Below are 14569 nucleotides of genomic sequence, written 5' to 3'. Positions count from 1 at the left end.
AGATAATGCAGTGGCATCATTTTCTTCAAGAAGGTTCTTGATTTTCATTTCTTCAGCTACACATTAGTCATTTAGTAGCATGTTATTTAACTTTTTGATGTTATTAATTTCTTTTTTCTCCCGGATGTTGATTTTGTTTTGTGGCTCTTCATTTAAGGGGATGTATAGCAGCTGTGTGATGGAGACTGTCATATCTAGCAACATGTCATTTAACTTCAGGCATTGTAAATTTGTATTTTTCTTTTTATTGTTGATTTTGTATCATAACTTTTCGTTTAAGGGAATCTACAGTAGTTGTGTAATGGAGACTGTCATATCTAGTAACATGTCATTTGACTTCATGGCATTGCAAATTTCTTCCTTTCTTTCTATTATTGACTTTGAATCATGACTTTTCATTTAAGGAGATGTACAGTAGCTGTGAAATGGAGACTAACATCCAGATGTGAGGATGTAGTGTGGTATCCATTTCTACTTCCAGACAAAAATGGACTTACAATGAAACTGCTTACTATATCTTGACAATAGGATTCTGGACTCTCTGCCATTGTCCATGGCCACAATGATGGACATAAGACTAAATATGAAGAACTATATATTAGTAATGATACAGAGGAACTGGGGGGGAGGGAACTGGGGAGAGGATAAGGGAATATGAAATTGTATTATAAAATAATAACAACAATAATAAAATGTATTTAAAAAAAGAAGTTTAAAATTAAAAAAACACTGCAATACAACTGAAAAATAAAAATAAAAAGTTCAAATACTCAAAAAAAAAATTCCACCTGCTAAAATGTCAGAAAACATGCATGCTTACAATAGAAATAATTAGTATAAATGTACGAATGTCCAGAATAGATTTATACCAAGAGTGGAAGCAATCTAAAAAATTGAAATTTCATGAAGTATTCTTAAATGTACCGGTTAGATGTAGATGAAACAGCTTTGCACGCTTTTCTCTCCTAAGTACTTCATTTGGAGATTTATCTGCCTTGTTGTGTAACTAGATTTTATATGAATTGTTCAGTATTACAAATTTATTTAGACATTTTCAATCTTCACTGTCACTTCAGCTAATTTTCAATTGTAGTTTTACTTCTTAAGCACAGTGTTTTGCCGTGTTTCTGAATTGCAGGGTGAGTTGGGGAACAAATGCTGCTATGTATATCAGCTGATGGCATGATTTGCCCTTGCCCTTGGATCTTGGTAGCTACTAGAACACTGAGGAGAGTGTTCTTGCTTTCTTCTCTTCCTGCCCCTCCCACCCCCACCACTTGGGAGACTATCAAAGGCATTAATTTTAAAACTAGACTGGAGTAATTACCATTATGTTCATGTTAGAGGTTAACATTTGTGTTATTTCCTCTTATTGGCTGGTTTTACAGAATGTTATGCCCCACTGCTTTTATTAAATCCAGGTAATAGAGGAAATAACAGTGTTATTAACCTCTAACACTGATGAAAATTTCGTTGTAAGTAAAACACAGTTTAAAATCCGAGCAGTTGTGCTAGTTCTCTCGCTGGTGCCCTGAACAAACACAGGAAGGCTTTGTGTCGTCTCTGTACCCACATTGGTTATGATAAACGTGAAAACACTGTACAACGTGAAATAAATCTCTGCAGGATTAGGGCTTAGTTTTTTAAAAAAATATATATGCTAGATTCTTGCTAATAAATGTTATGAATTTCAATTAAATTACACAAATAAATATTGATCAGAAAAGTACCACATTTCAGTGATTGAGAAAGGAATTAGTTTTGCTAACTTGATTGCTTTCACAGAAAATCACTTCAAAATTTGATATTGAAGAGCTGACCCCAGCAGACACCCTCAGTGGAAGGCTTCCAGCACGACAGTTTTAAGCTGGGGATTACTTTAGAAAGAATTTGTGCTCTACACTTGTTTGCATTGAGAGCGGCTCTGGTGTGTTCAGCAGAGCTTGTTTCCATAGCTATATACAGTCAATGCACATGGCCTTGCACATGTTTATTCTAATTGTGAACACAAAGCCTTAAATAATTTAATTAATTACAGATAAGAATAGAAATACAGATTTAAGATAACTTGTTACACAAAAATATTCTTTATGGAAGAATTTGATGTCATAGTCTATTGATTAAATAGGCTAATTATCACTCAATGTTCTTTTGTATAAGTATTTATTTAAATTTAATATCAAGATAATCCATTTCTTTTAAGTAATGTCTACGTGTACCTAAATGAATTTAAAGCTGTTTTGATTGCCTGTATAATTCTTAATAATTTGTTTGACTTTTATAAATTCAATCTATATACTTTAGTGTAAACATGTATTTTCTAAAATCTGTATTTCAACTTTTGAACTTATCTGAAGGTAATTTTTCTCTTGTGGGAAAATGCATCTGTCAGCATATTGTTTTCTAGATTATATAATGTATTTAGTATGATTTTGGAAATAATAACATACGAAAATATTTTCATAAAGGAAATACAGAGTTGATCTAATTGATCAGGGCAAATATTATTGTAGGCATATATGTGTGTTTATATATTTATTCAAAAGATTATGTTGGGAAAAATTAATGTATTTAAGATGTTTGGTGTGAGCTCAGTGATAATGCATATGTGAAAGTACTTTGTAATTTTGCAAGCATTAATATTATATGACGATATTGTTCTCATTACTTGCAGTGGAAGAATACATGGAGCTTACAGTGCTCTTAGGACGTTCTAGTGTATGTTGTCCAGCAAAAAGAAAAAAGCAAAGGGGGAGGGCTGAGCTTCTTAATCTTTAGGTAAATACTCATTCCAGTTGCAGGGACACTCCTGTGTAAAAACCCAACAACCCGTTTATTTTAAATTAACAACCACTTCAATGGTTAATTGAGTATTTCGAAGCCAATAAATTACCCTTCAACATTCCTGACTGGAAGCTTAGTTAACATCCCAAACAAGCCTTCTATTAATGAACTCATTCTCCAACAAAAGGAAAAGGAAGCTTCAAGTCAGAGCTCTGGATGTGTTCAGCTCCCTTCTTCCAAACACGTCAGTGTACTGTATTTTCCCACTTAGAGAAGCTTTTGTACACTGAGCATGTGGCTATTTAAAATGCCCCAGCGGGACATCCAGAGGCTCCAAAAAAGGGAAAAATTATTTGGAACAATTTGTTTTCGTTCAAGGGCAACGTGAAGCATTTTACAGCTGGTTTATTGCTATTCTTGTGCTGTGGAAGCTGTCTTTCATGTCAAAAGTCCTTTCCTGCTTACAGATCTTAAGGAAGCGTTCTGCTGTGAGCTGTTTGCCCAAGTTCCTCCAGGGCCGGGCCTTTGATCACAAATACCGTTTGCAATCTGGTTAGAAATAGGAGTTTGCTGAGATAAGCCTGAGTCCTCAGAGTGAGGAAAGAGCCCTTTCCTTTCGTTATTATTTTTTAAATACTCACTTGGTGTCTTGCTTTTACCTTGGGAACCCAGGGTCATGGTACAGAGGAATGCTGTGCTGAAGTCAATACCCTGAGTGGTGCAAAAAAAGTTGGAAGGTGAAGAAAACTTATAAAATTTTCAATTTCTTGAAACCAGGTCGCCATTTCAGTCAATTCACTCTTAAGGCACATCATTTTCTTCGTGTTTAAACAAGAGGCACTTGCTTCCTGAAGTGTAGGATACACCATACATAGCTCATGGTTTAAGCTCCTCTCCCCAAGAAAGGCTTTTAAACCATGGCCATGTATTTTTAGTGGGGAAAAAAGTCCCAATGATGATTTTTACTAACAAACAATATAAAAGAAAATTATGCTATTGAAGTTGCAATTAGATAATGATGAGTGCGGGGATAAAGTCTGTATCAATCTGGTGATGTAGGCAGATGGTGACTTTCTCTACGGTTTTCTTAAGCAACAAGTGAAATCTGCTGAAAGCCATGAAATTAGAGTCTTAGCAATGAAATGTAACCTAGATAAAAAATACAATAACTATGGATACCAGAATATCAACATAAGACACAGTGTAAAGTATTTAGTATGAAATAAAATTTACTTGAAGCAAGCATGGGAACCTAGTGAATCAAGTATCTAGACAGAAAGAGAAGCTTACATTCATTGGTTCTCTTCTCAAAGGCTTACAACGGCTGGAGCTGACTTCATCCAAAGCTAAGAAATGAGAACTCAACCCAGGTCTGGATGGCAGGGAGGCAATCATGTGCCTCTTGGGTTTTTACGAGCAGGTAGCTGGAGTCATGAGCTGGAGCCAGATGTTGACCTAAAGCACTCTGGTGTGAGACGTGCACATCTTAACTGGAATCTCTAGCCCAAATATATATATGCTGGGTCTTGGAAGTTTAATGAAATTCTCTGCTAGCCGACTCAACCTTTTATTTATTTCTTTGTCTGAATAAGTATCTACAGAAAACCAATCCTGCAATGTAAAACTGGATGTTGAAATGTCATTAAAAAGGCCACACACATGCCTGTTGTCATGTTATATTCATGCTTGTCTATTTGGGAGACTAAGCGCATTTTGGAGGAACAAAGATGAATTAGTTCAGTGAAGAATTAGAAGAATAAATTTGTACCATGGAAAACAGGGGTGAGATTTATGGCAGAGGAATCAGTGTATGTGGATTTCAGCTTAAACGTGAATTTGGAGAGTTCCTGGAGCTGCTAGTGGCACAGTTAGTTATATTGAGCTGGAGTACATGTGCTTGGAAGCATGATGGAGTGATGAGGTGCACGACGGGGAGAAAGCTGTTCTGGAATTACAGGTTTGGGGTGTATCTTACAGACCTAGGCGTGGGTCAGAGAATGCAACAAATTGTGTACTGTGCACACTGATTTATATTAATATTTTTCTTTCAACATAGTATGTGAATATGCTCTTTTGGGCTTCTTGTGTTGTTTATACTTTTTCTTTAAAAAAAAAAAAGATTTTTGTTATTGGAAAGCCAGATATACAGAGAGGAGAAGAGACAGAGAGGAAGATCTTCCATCTGATGATTCTCTCCCCAAGTGGCTGCAATAACTGGAGCTACACCGATCTGAAGCCAGGGGCCAGGAACTTCTTCCCAGGTCTCCCACATGGGTGCAGGATCCCAAGGCTTTGGACCATCCTAGACTGCTTTCCCAGGCCACAAACAGGGAGCTGGATGGGAATCAGGGCTGCTGGGACGTGAACCGGACCCATACGGAATCCTGGCGCATGCAAGGCAAGGACTTTTGCCACTAGGTTGTCGTGCTGTCTCCTGTTCATACTTAAAATTTTTTTTAACTTCTTTTTATTATTATTTTATGACACAGTTTCATAGATCATGGGATTTCCCTTATTGCCTCCCCAATTTCCTCCCTCACCGCTAAGTTCCCCTATATAATTATTATAGTATAGTTCTTCATACACAATCATATGTCCATCATTGCGGGCATGGACAATGGCAGAGAATCCAGCATCTTATTGTCAAGAGATAGTAAACAGTTTTATTCGGAGCCCATCTTTGCCTGGAAGTATAGATGTATACTGCATTGTAAAAGTGTTTTAAAGAAATCAAAGTAACAAAAAAGTCAAAATCCCTGAGACATAGTTTCCGCTGACCACTGTTGGTGAGATATGTCTCCTGTAGGCAACAAATAGATGGGTTTTGTTTTTAATCCAGTCTATTAATCTATGACATTTGATTGATGAGTTAAAGCCATTTACACTAACAGTTAATACAAATAGGTGGTAATTTGGTTTGTCATTTTAGCAAAGGGTGGTTCATTGATTAAGTCTTCCGTTGTTATTTTACTGGGCGGTTCTTCACATCTGCTTTTGGTTTTGGTGGATGCTATTCCTCTTCTCTGTCAAGAGGATATCTTTAAGTATCATTTGTAGGGCAGGTTTGAAAGAGACATCTTCTTTGAACTTTTCTTTACTGTGGAAGAATTTTATTTCATTTTCCAAGATAAAGGAAAGCTTTGCTGGGCACGTTATCCTGGGCTGACACTGTTTTGCTTTTAGAATCTGGAGTATGTTGCTCCATTCTCTTCTTGCCTGTAGAGTTCCCTGTGAGAGATCTCCTGCGAGTTTAATTGGCGTTCCTTTATGTGTCAGTTAAATTTTTTTCTTGTGCACATTTAAGGATCTTTTCCTTATGTTTAGTTGAAGACAGCTTGATTATCCTGTGTCTTGGTGAAGATTGCTTTTGGTCAACCCTGTTGGTAGTTCTGTGCCCCTCCTGGATGTTGTTTCCCAATTCTTTCTCTAGATTAGGGAAATTTTCCCTTATTATTTCATTGAATATGTTTGTAAACCCAGCTTCTCTTCCTGCACTTTCTGGGACTCCCATAACTCTTATATTTGGCCTCTTAATAGTGTCTTTCAATTCTTCAATACTTTTTTTTTTTGCCTGATCCAGCTCTGCTTCCAGCTTTTTGCTTGTTTCCCCGTGGTGACAGAAAATACCTTCTAATTTTGAGATTCTTTCTTCTGCTTGCTTGCTTCATTCTATTTTGGAGACTCTCCACTGTACTTTTAATTTGCTCCACGGTATTCTTCATATATCAGCTTTCATTTGAATCATTTCCAGTGTGACATTCCTTGAATTCTTTGAATACCTGCTTTACTTGTTTCTCTTTGTTGATAAGAAGTTTTATAACAAGTGTTTTGAATTCTGTATCCCCCATTTTCTCGATGTCTTCCTTAGTTAACTCTGAGGTTGGCAAAGCCTTTTTGCTCCTTTGCAGGGGAGTTTTCAGCAATATTCATTGTGCCTCTATGTCTTCTTTTGCTCTTGGTCATTGTACTTCTGGTTAGCATAGTCTTCTCCTTGGGGCAGGTTTCTAAGCTCTGTCACCCACAGGTCTACATTTCAATTTTACTTATTGCAGTTGGTACGAAGCTTTCTGTTTTCAGTCATTTGTGCCACTCTTTCCAGCAAGTTCCAGGTCTGGGTTCTTATGTTAGATTTCTACCATGGTGTCCATAGTCCCAGCTCTTGGCTCACTACTCTCTACCTCCTGTGATATCACGCTGAGGTTGCACTGTTGTCTCTGCAACCTTTCTCCCACTTCTTGTTGGAGTAGGTCCCAGGGTTAGGGAGACTCTGGATGTCCTATATAGCTAGGTTGTTGGTGGTGCTGATCATGCTGGAACCTGTTGGCCACATGGACCTGTTTTGACCCATAAGAAGCCATAGTTGGTATTATTTTCCTGTGGGACCAGTTTAATGCACTGAGCTTAGTGCATGCGCAGCTCACTGTTGTCCCTTGTAGTCTTAAATTCTTTGCTACACTGTACGAAATGGTGCCCTGATGTGCCACTACTAGAGTTCTTGATCTGCTTGTCATCAGGTCTGAGGGCTACCTGGACCTGTCTTGTGTGGAACCTATAGGATGCCACGCTGTTGCAGGTCACTGAGCCAGAAATGAGTTCACTCCCAGCTCCTTGCATGCTCAATCCTTTCCCTTGCCTTTTTATCCTTAAAAAAAGGTGCCTGATACAACTCTAAGAGGCAGACTAGGCTATGAAATCCACCCTGTTCCTGCACTACCCAATTGAAATCTGCTGCTCTGTCTCTGCTCCTGGTCAAATCAAACAGACCAGCAGGATGGTCAGTTCTTTGTCTGAGTTCACCACTAGAGCTCCCAGGTAAACATCCCTTCGCACTTTGTTGTTGGTGTAGTTCTGGCTGCTGGTGGAGTTCAGATTGCTGTTAGCTGAATGCTGCTGGGGTATCAATCACTGCGACACCACACCATTGTGTCTGCTGCTTCCCTGTGACTGTCAGTCTCCAGGTACCCCTCTGCTGTTGTTCTGTCCTCTTCTACATCCTGGAATGTGCCTTCTCTGCTTCACACTGGCTAATATTTCTCCGTCTGTTTAAATGTGTCCTTACCGTATTCCGCTATCTTGATTCTCCTGTTCATACTTTTTAAATAGTAGTTGCTTATCTTTCAAAATAAAGCTCAGAAAGCTCTTAAGAAAGGAAACCTTGTATTTTGTCCTTTGTGTCTGTTTCAATATTGCCAAGTACCTTTTATTCCAGCAAGCACAAGGTTGTGGCTTTATCAAACAACCTTTTATGTTACCAACAGTTCTATCTATGGTGAATGTTCTAATCTGTAGTTTGAAATGGAAACAATCTTTCTCTGAGGGACTTCTTCATCCTCATATCAAATGGTAGGTTTTTTTTTTTTTTTTGAGTGTGGTGGTATGTTACTGATGCCCTTATTATCTAGTGTTTGGACAGTCAGCGAGCTCCCATGTTACTCAAGGTTGCATGGAGAAGTCAGTGCAGTCTTTGTGCTTCTCTTACTTGATGTAACCTGGTAAACTCATTTGTGTATAAACCTCCAAAGGTACATTAGGTCTCTTGCAATGAGGGAGTGCATACAATCATACTCTTGTGACTTCGAAGTTTATTTATTAATTTAAAAATAATTATTGTGGAAGCAATAATATTGAGTACTAGATTCCATTTTCTTCTATTGAGTGTGATAGTTCTAAATTGGATGGTTTCATGACTTTTGTGATGAAAATTATTATACATGAGCAGTTAAAGACAATTTGAATAAAAAACTACCTTTGTTTTGTGTTTAAATATGTTTTTTGTTTAGAAGTTTAGCAAATGGCTTTTCTGTAAACATGCATGTGTTTTGAGCATTTGGATTCAAGTATAAAAGCACAAAAGTAGGGTATTTAATAGACATGGAATTGGTCATAAGGACACTGTTAAAGTAGGAGTAAGAACGAGGAAGGAAAAGCTTGATCCGAGTGAGTGACAAACAGGAAATATTTTAATGCAGTTTGGTATCTCATGCGTACCCTCATCAGCTTTGCTTTCCTTTTTCATCTGTTTGCCTTTGCTGGAGCCTGAGCTTGTGGGCTCAAGTTTGGCTTGAAGCAGGTTGTTTAAGGATTAAATGAGAAACAGTGGCATTTAGGACTAACGGATTTATCTGAAAGCTATCACAGTATTTTTAAGACAAGGTCTTGTTGAATTCCCACCCCTAGAATGAGAGGGGCAATGAATACTCACTTGATTTTTTGATACCAACCTCAGAACTCAGCAGTGTCCTGGAACTCACCCCTGAATGAACAAGTGAGCTGCACGGGACATCAGGTAACTCCGTGTCAGCTAGACCACAAGCCAGGGCTGCCATGTCAGACACCATCAGCTTTTTCTTAGATTTCCCAAAGAACAACAGACCTGCCTATAGTCTTAAAACAGAGGAGAGAGGTGAGGTATTAAAACATATTTGACATACATTAATTTAACATATTTACCTTGACTTGTGTGGTATAGTTAGCCTGTCTAAACACAGTGGGTCTAACAGCTCGATATCAGTTCTGTGTAGTTACAGCCACAGACTCTGGGAGAGCATGTACATGAGAATAACGTAGGAGATGTAAGGGGTTAATAGTGAAGATGAAGGTCAGATGTCTGAAACCATCACATCTGAGCCAGGAAAGAAGCTGTGCGGGTGATGAATTGTCATTGAGACCTCAAAGATTCGTCTTGGCAGTTAAAATTTTAGTGGGAAAATGGCTTAAAAAAGGCTCTGAAATATTGACATTAAAGAAAGAATATGTCCATCATGATGGTATTGATCCATAACAGATTGGTGGCCACAGGGGAGTTGTAGGTTGACAGGATCTAAAGAGAAAGCTGCAAGCATAAGAGAGGATGCTTCTGCCAGGAGAATATGTTATCATATACATGGAAGAAGGTGCCTGTTGCTGCTAACATAAAAATTATTTGAGAGAATTTGAAAATGCTCACAAAAACACAAAAATTAAAGGATAAGGTTTTTTGGGACCAACTTAAAAAGAGCAGGAAGTATCATGTTCTGGTTCATCCCCTGAAGCCCTATAAGAGCTTGGGTTGAGTCGTGCTGTGCCTAGGGCAGCCATCAGCCTGGAATTCAGTGTGGGTATCCTAGGCTGAAGGCAGGAGCCAAGCTACCTAAGCCATCATTATTGGCTCACGAAGTCTGTTTATCAGGAGACAAGTCAGGAGCTAGAGTTGAGTATCAAACACGGGTATTCCAAAGTGCATGCAGTCATCTTAACCACTAGACAAAACACTTGTTTCTCAAATTACTTATTTATTTATTTACATTTCAGAATTGCTTTAGAATTATGAAGGAAAAGCTGAGTTCTCTATTTGTAGTCTCATTTTCTCAGTAGCATCTCATATGTGTGTATTTGTTACGGTGAATTACACCTAGATTACCATTTTTTCAAAAAGTCAAACTACTTTTACTGTCCACTCCTCGCAGCCTCCAGCAGTCAACATGTGGTGTTCAGATGAAGGGTTTCCATTTTGTTTTGGATTTGAACTCCTGCATGTGAGGGAGAATATGCAGCATTTCTGTTTCAGTGCATGGCTTATTTTACTCAGCATAAAGTTTTCCAGTTTCCTCCATTTTGCTGCGAATAACAAGATTTCATTTTTTTAAATGGATGAATCATATATACACACACAAAACCCCTGCCTTTTCTTTTTTTCATTCATTTGATAAGGGATACCTTGGTTATTCCATATTTTGGCTTTTGTGAACAGTGCTTCTTTAAACATGGTGGTTTATATATCTCTTTCATATAGTAGGTTCAGGTATTTTGGGTATATACCTTTTGTTGGGATATATGGATCATATGGAAATTTGCATTTCTACTTTTCTTACAAGTTTTCATATTTTTTCACAGGGTTGCACTGATTCACATTACCACCAACAGTGTATAAAAGTTTCCTGTTAGGAGTCACGTGATGGGCTAATGCTCTGCCTAGAAGTGCCAGCATCTCATACGGGTGCTGGTTCATGTCCCAGTTGCTCCACTTCCTATCCAGCACCTGCTTGTGGGCTGGGAGGACAGGAGGATGGACCCAAACCTTGGAATTCTGCACTCACGTGGGAGACCTGGAGAAGACTCCTGGCTCCTGGCTCTTGACTCCATTTCAGTTCTGGCTATTACAGCTATTACTTTTGTTGCCCATAGTTGTCTACCTACACCAAAGTCTTGCTATATTTCCCCTATGTTTTGTTCTGTATCCACAATGCTATGATACACATAAATAGCAGAATGTTAAATTTGTAGCTGTTACTCATTAAAAGATTACATTATTGTAATAATATGGGGGGGAAGGTGGTGCAGGAATGGGAATGCTAAAGGGAAGGCTTTGGTGGGAATCCTTATACCTACAAAACCATTTCTTGGAAAATAAAAATAGCAATAAATTTTTAAAAAGTTTTTACTAAAAGTATCACAGCATCTACTGCTATGAGGCTTTACAGCAATCTTTGTCATTTCATATTTTGTAATACTATAATTATAAGCAAGGGCAGGCATTGGGCATAGTGATTAAGATGCCTGTGTCCCATGTTGGACTGCCTGGGTTTGATACGAGCCTCTGGCTCCTGACTTGATTTCTGAATAATGGAGACTCTTGGAAGCAGCAGTGATAGCTGAACTGGTCATATTTTCCTTATCCACCTTGGGGCCCGAGAGTGTACTCCCAGCTCCCTTTTCTGGCCCCAACCAGGAAGTCATTTGGGATATTTAGGGAGTGAATCAGCATGGGGAGCTCCAAGTTTGTGCTCTTTTTTCCTCTCAATTATGGGAGAAGGTTCACGATTACATTAAGGGTACACTTTGTTTCCCATAAGTTTAGGCAAGAAGTCACATCCCATTAGTGGCTCAAATCTTAGAACTTTCTTTGCAGGTTTCACCAAGCTTTTGTTTATGGGCTTCACCATCAACAAAGCTTAGAGGTTTTCATGTGTTTAACTAACCTTATCATTTTAGTAAGCATTTGTTTCCTGAAGTCTGTTTTCTTTCTCTGCAGGTATTGTTATTTTTTCTTTGCTTGAATGAAAGGCAACGTCTGGGCCCAGTAGAAGAGAAGATGAAGTACTTCCTGTGAGTCTGTGCTGGGCATAGTGACGGACCTCACTTATGGAATGTTTTCATTCTTCTTGGGTTATTGTTTGCTCATCAGGACAGCCAGGGTCATGCATGTCCATATTTTTATAACCCTTTTTCCTTTCTTACACGTTTACTCAGAATAGAGGACTATTAAGGATTTTCACTCTTTTTCATTGACTTGCTTTCTAATCTTACTGTATGGGCAACTGTGAAAGATGTCTAACTTACCAAAATGAAATAAAAGAACGAAAGCACTTCTTTATATATATATATATTTTTTTTTTAGAAAGATAAGAGCATGTGTGCAAGGGGACAGGAGAGAAGGAGAGGTTCTCTGCTTAGGCCTCTTAAAATAATAGGTATGTTAATGATGATAGGAAAGACGTGGTATAAGGAAAGAAAAAGTGGCAATTATTTACCTGTAAGAGGTGACACCTTAGAGTATATTGCCAGAGGTCTACCATAAACATTATAAAACTTGACAGTTTTGCTCTTTTGTGTTTGATAACTATGCTGCTATTACTGCTGATTAATTCTTTCATAATTCCTTTATACTTTCTGCATTTCCCTACCATCCTCCTTGGTAGCATTCTGCTAATCTCTTTGTCTATCTACACACTCATCTTGTCTTTTAAAACTTTATTTATTTATTTTGAAAGTTAGAAATGCATAGAGAATGATGGATACACACACAGTGAGAGAAAGAAAGCAAGTTTCAGCTACTACTCCGCTCCGCTCAGCCTCGGTCTGGGCTGAAATCAGGAGCCAGGAGCTTCATCTGGGAAATCCAACCAGGTGGAAGGAGCTCAGACATTTAAGCCATCATCCTCTACTTGCCCCAGGTGCATTTACAGGGAGCTGTATTGGAAGTGGAGCAGGGAGTCATGAACTGGTGCCCAGAAAGGATGCAGGTGCTGCGGGCATGGCTTTACATGCTATGCCACAATGGCCCCACACATACTCATCTTCCCTGCCAGTGTTCTGCTCCTCCTCATCTAAAGTACACTGACTCTTTTTTTTTGACAATGCATTCTTCATTGTAATGTAAAATGCTTCAGCAATTTGTTGAAGTTTGCATTGTCTATTTAAAAATCTGTGTGACACTATGCTTATTTTTTGTGATGTGCTCTTATCATTTTTCTGGCAGATAAACTTATGACAGATATTTTCCCTATGCTTACAGGTTATAGAACTGAAACTTCCACATAGTAGAAATATTATTCAGTGCATTATATTTAGTATCTTGGATTCTGGATAAGGAGAATGAATGTACCAGGCTGTAATTCTTGTCTGGTTTTCTTACAAACTAAGAGGCAAGATGCTCTTAAGAGAATTTTCACCATCACAGGTTCTCAGTGTTTCTGTTGGGTTGGTACCAAATGTATTTTGCCTTTCTCTTGTTGTTAGATTCCAGTGATCACAAATGTGAGAAATATTTTTTCTGTTTTTCTAACAATAAGAGAGTCAAATGAGTCTTCAATTTTTTTCTTTAGTTTTCCTTTCTCATTTGTCCCAGGTAAACGAATGAGATAATTACTAATTATAATATGAACTTCTGTGATCATATACATTTTTACAATCCAGCAACTCCTTCTGGTTTTATAACTAAAAGAAATGAAAGTGGAAAATTGAACGCCCAAATGTTCATGTCAGCACTACTCAAAATGACCAAGAGGTGGACACATACCTGGGTTCATTGATATGGGGGTAGAGCAACAAAATGTGCTATATATAGTATGAATTAGTTCTCAGTTTTGGAATGAAAGGCAATTCTATCACTTGCTGTAACATGGAAGGACCTTAGGAACATTATGAGAACTGGAAAAAGCCAGATACAAAACGGAAAAAATAATGTTTGAGTTCACTGGATGAGGGTGGTTAAATTCATAAAAGAGAATGGTAGCTGCCAAGGACTAGACGGATGAGGGGATGAGGAGTTAATGTTTCCTGTGTAGAGGGATTGTGTTTTCTAAGACAAAGAAATTTGTGCATGAAGAGATGATGCTAGTGCATTCAACATGTGGGAGTGCTTCACCATTGACCAGTTCGTTCAAAAATGGTTAAGGTGGTTTCATGTCATGTGAAAATAGTGATTTTAGATTACACTTTCAACACGTGAAGCTAATTGTTTAGTGGCGTCCTTAAATTGAGATGGGTAGATGACATGCAGTCTTCCTGATGAGCATTATTCTCATTTTGCATTCAAGAAAACACCAATTCATAGGAACTGAGATCCTTTCATGAGATTATACAATTAAGAATAGAAACAAGATCATATTGCAGGTCTGTGTTATCTTCCCAGGACCCCATCCCTAACTACTCATGTGGATCTAGCATCTGTATTTTTATCATGGTACATAATACAATTTCTTGGCTTACAATGAATTGTGTTTCTTACCATAAATGCAAATATTGAGGGTAACCAATTAGTTATTATTGCAGAGTTATTCTACATCATCACCTCATCATATGTGACATAGACCAATTCTTATTGCCAAATGAATTCAAGAAGTGCTTGGGTGCAGCTTTATCGGACACCCCAGGAAGTAGGGAATTAGGCTTCTGACTTTACAATTACTACCTGGCATTTTAGTAACAGTAATTTACAAGTATACTACCAAAAACGTTTACAACTGAGTCCATCCTTGGAGCACCCCTCCCTTTTTTTCCCTACCACATGTTGTGGAGGAGAAAG

The 14569-nt window shown here is 38.1% G+C and overlaps 1 long non-coding RNA gene across 2 annotated transcripts in view; it reads right to left on the bottom strand.

The window, feature by feature from the left end:
• LOC131480755 (uncharacterized) overlaps positions 1-14569 on the bottom strand; it is a 53236-nt gene that overhangs the window by 37609 nt on the left and 1058 nt on the right. Inside the window, exons 2-3 of one of the 2 annotated variants that reach the window (XR_009245785.1) lie at positions 9036-9168; positions 4107-4208 (exon numbers count right to left, since the gene is read on the bottom strand). This is a non-coding gene — a long non-coding RNA (uncharacterized LOC131480755). Of the gene's footprint in view, positions 1-4106; positions 4209-9035; positions 9169-14569 lie in introns of those variants that run through there. The other variant, XR_009245786.1, reaches the window with a different exon arrangement.

This window comes from Ochotona princeps, chromosome 7 (genome assembly GCF_030435755.1).
Source record: "Ochotona princeps isolate mOchPri1 chromosome 7, mOchPri1.hap1, whole genome shotgun sequence".
Lineage (NCBI taxonomy): Eukaryota > Metazoa > Chordata > Mammalia > Lagomorpha > Ochotonidae > Ochotona > Ochotona princeps.
Note: the sequence above shows the minus strand (reverse complement) of the source record. Positions and strands in the feature narration are given on the sequence as shown.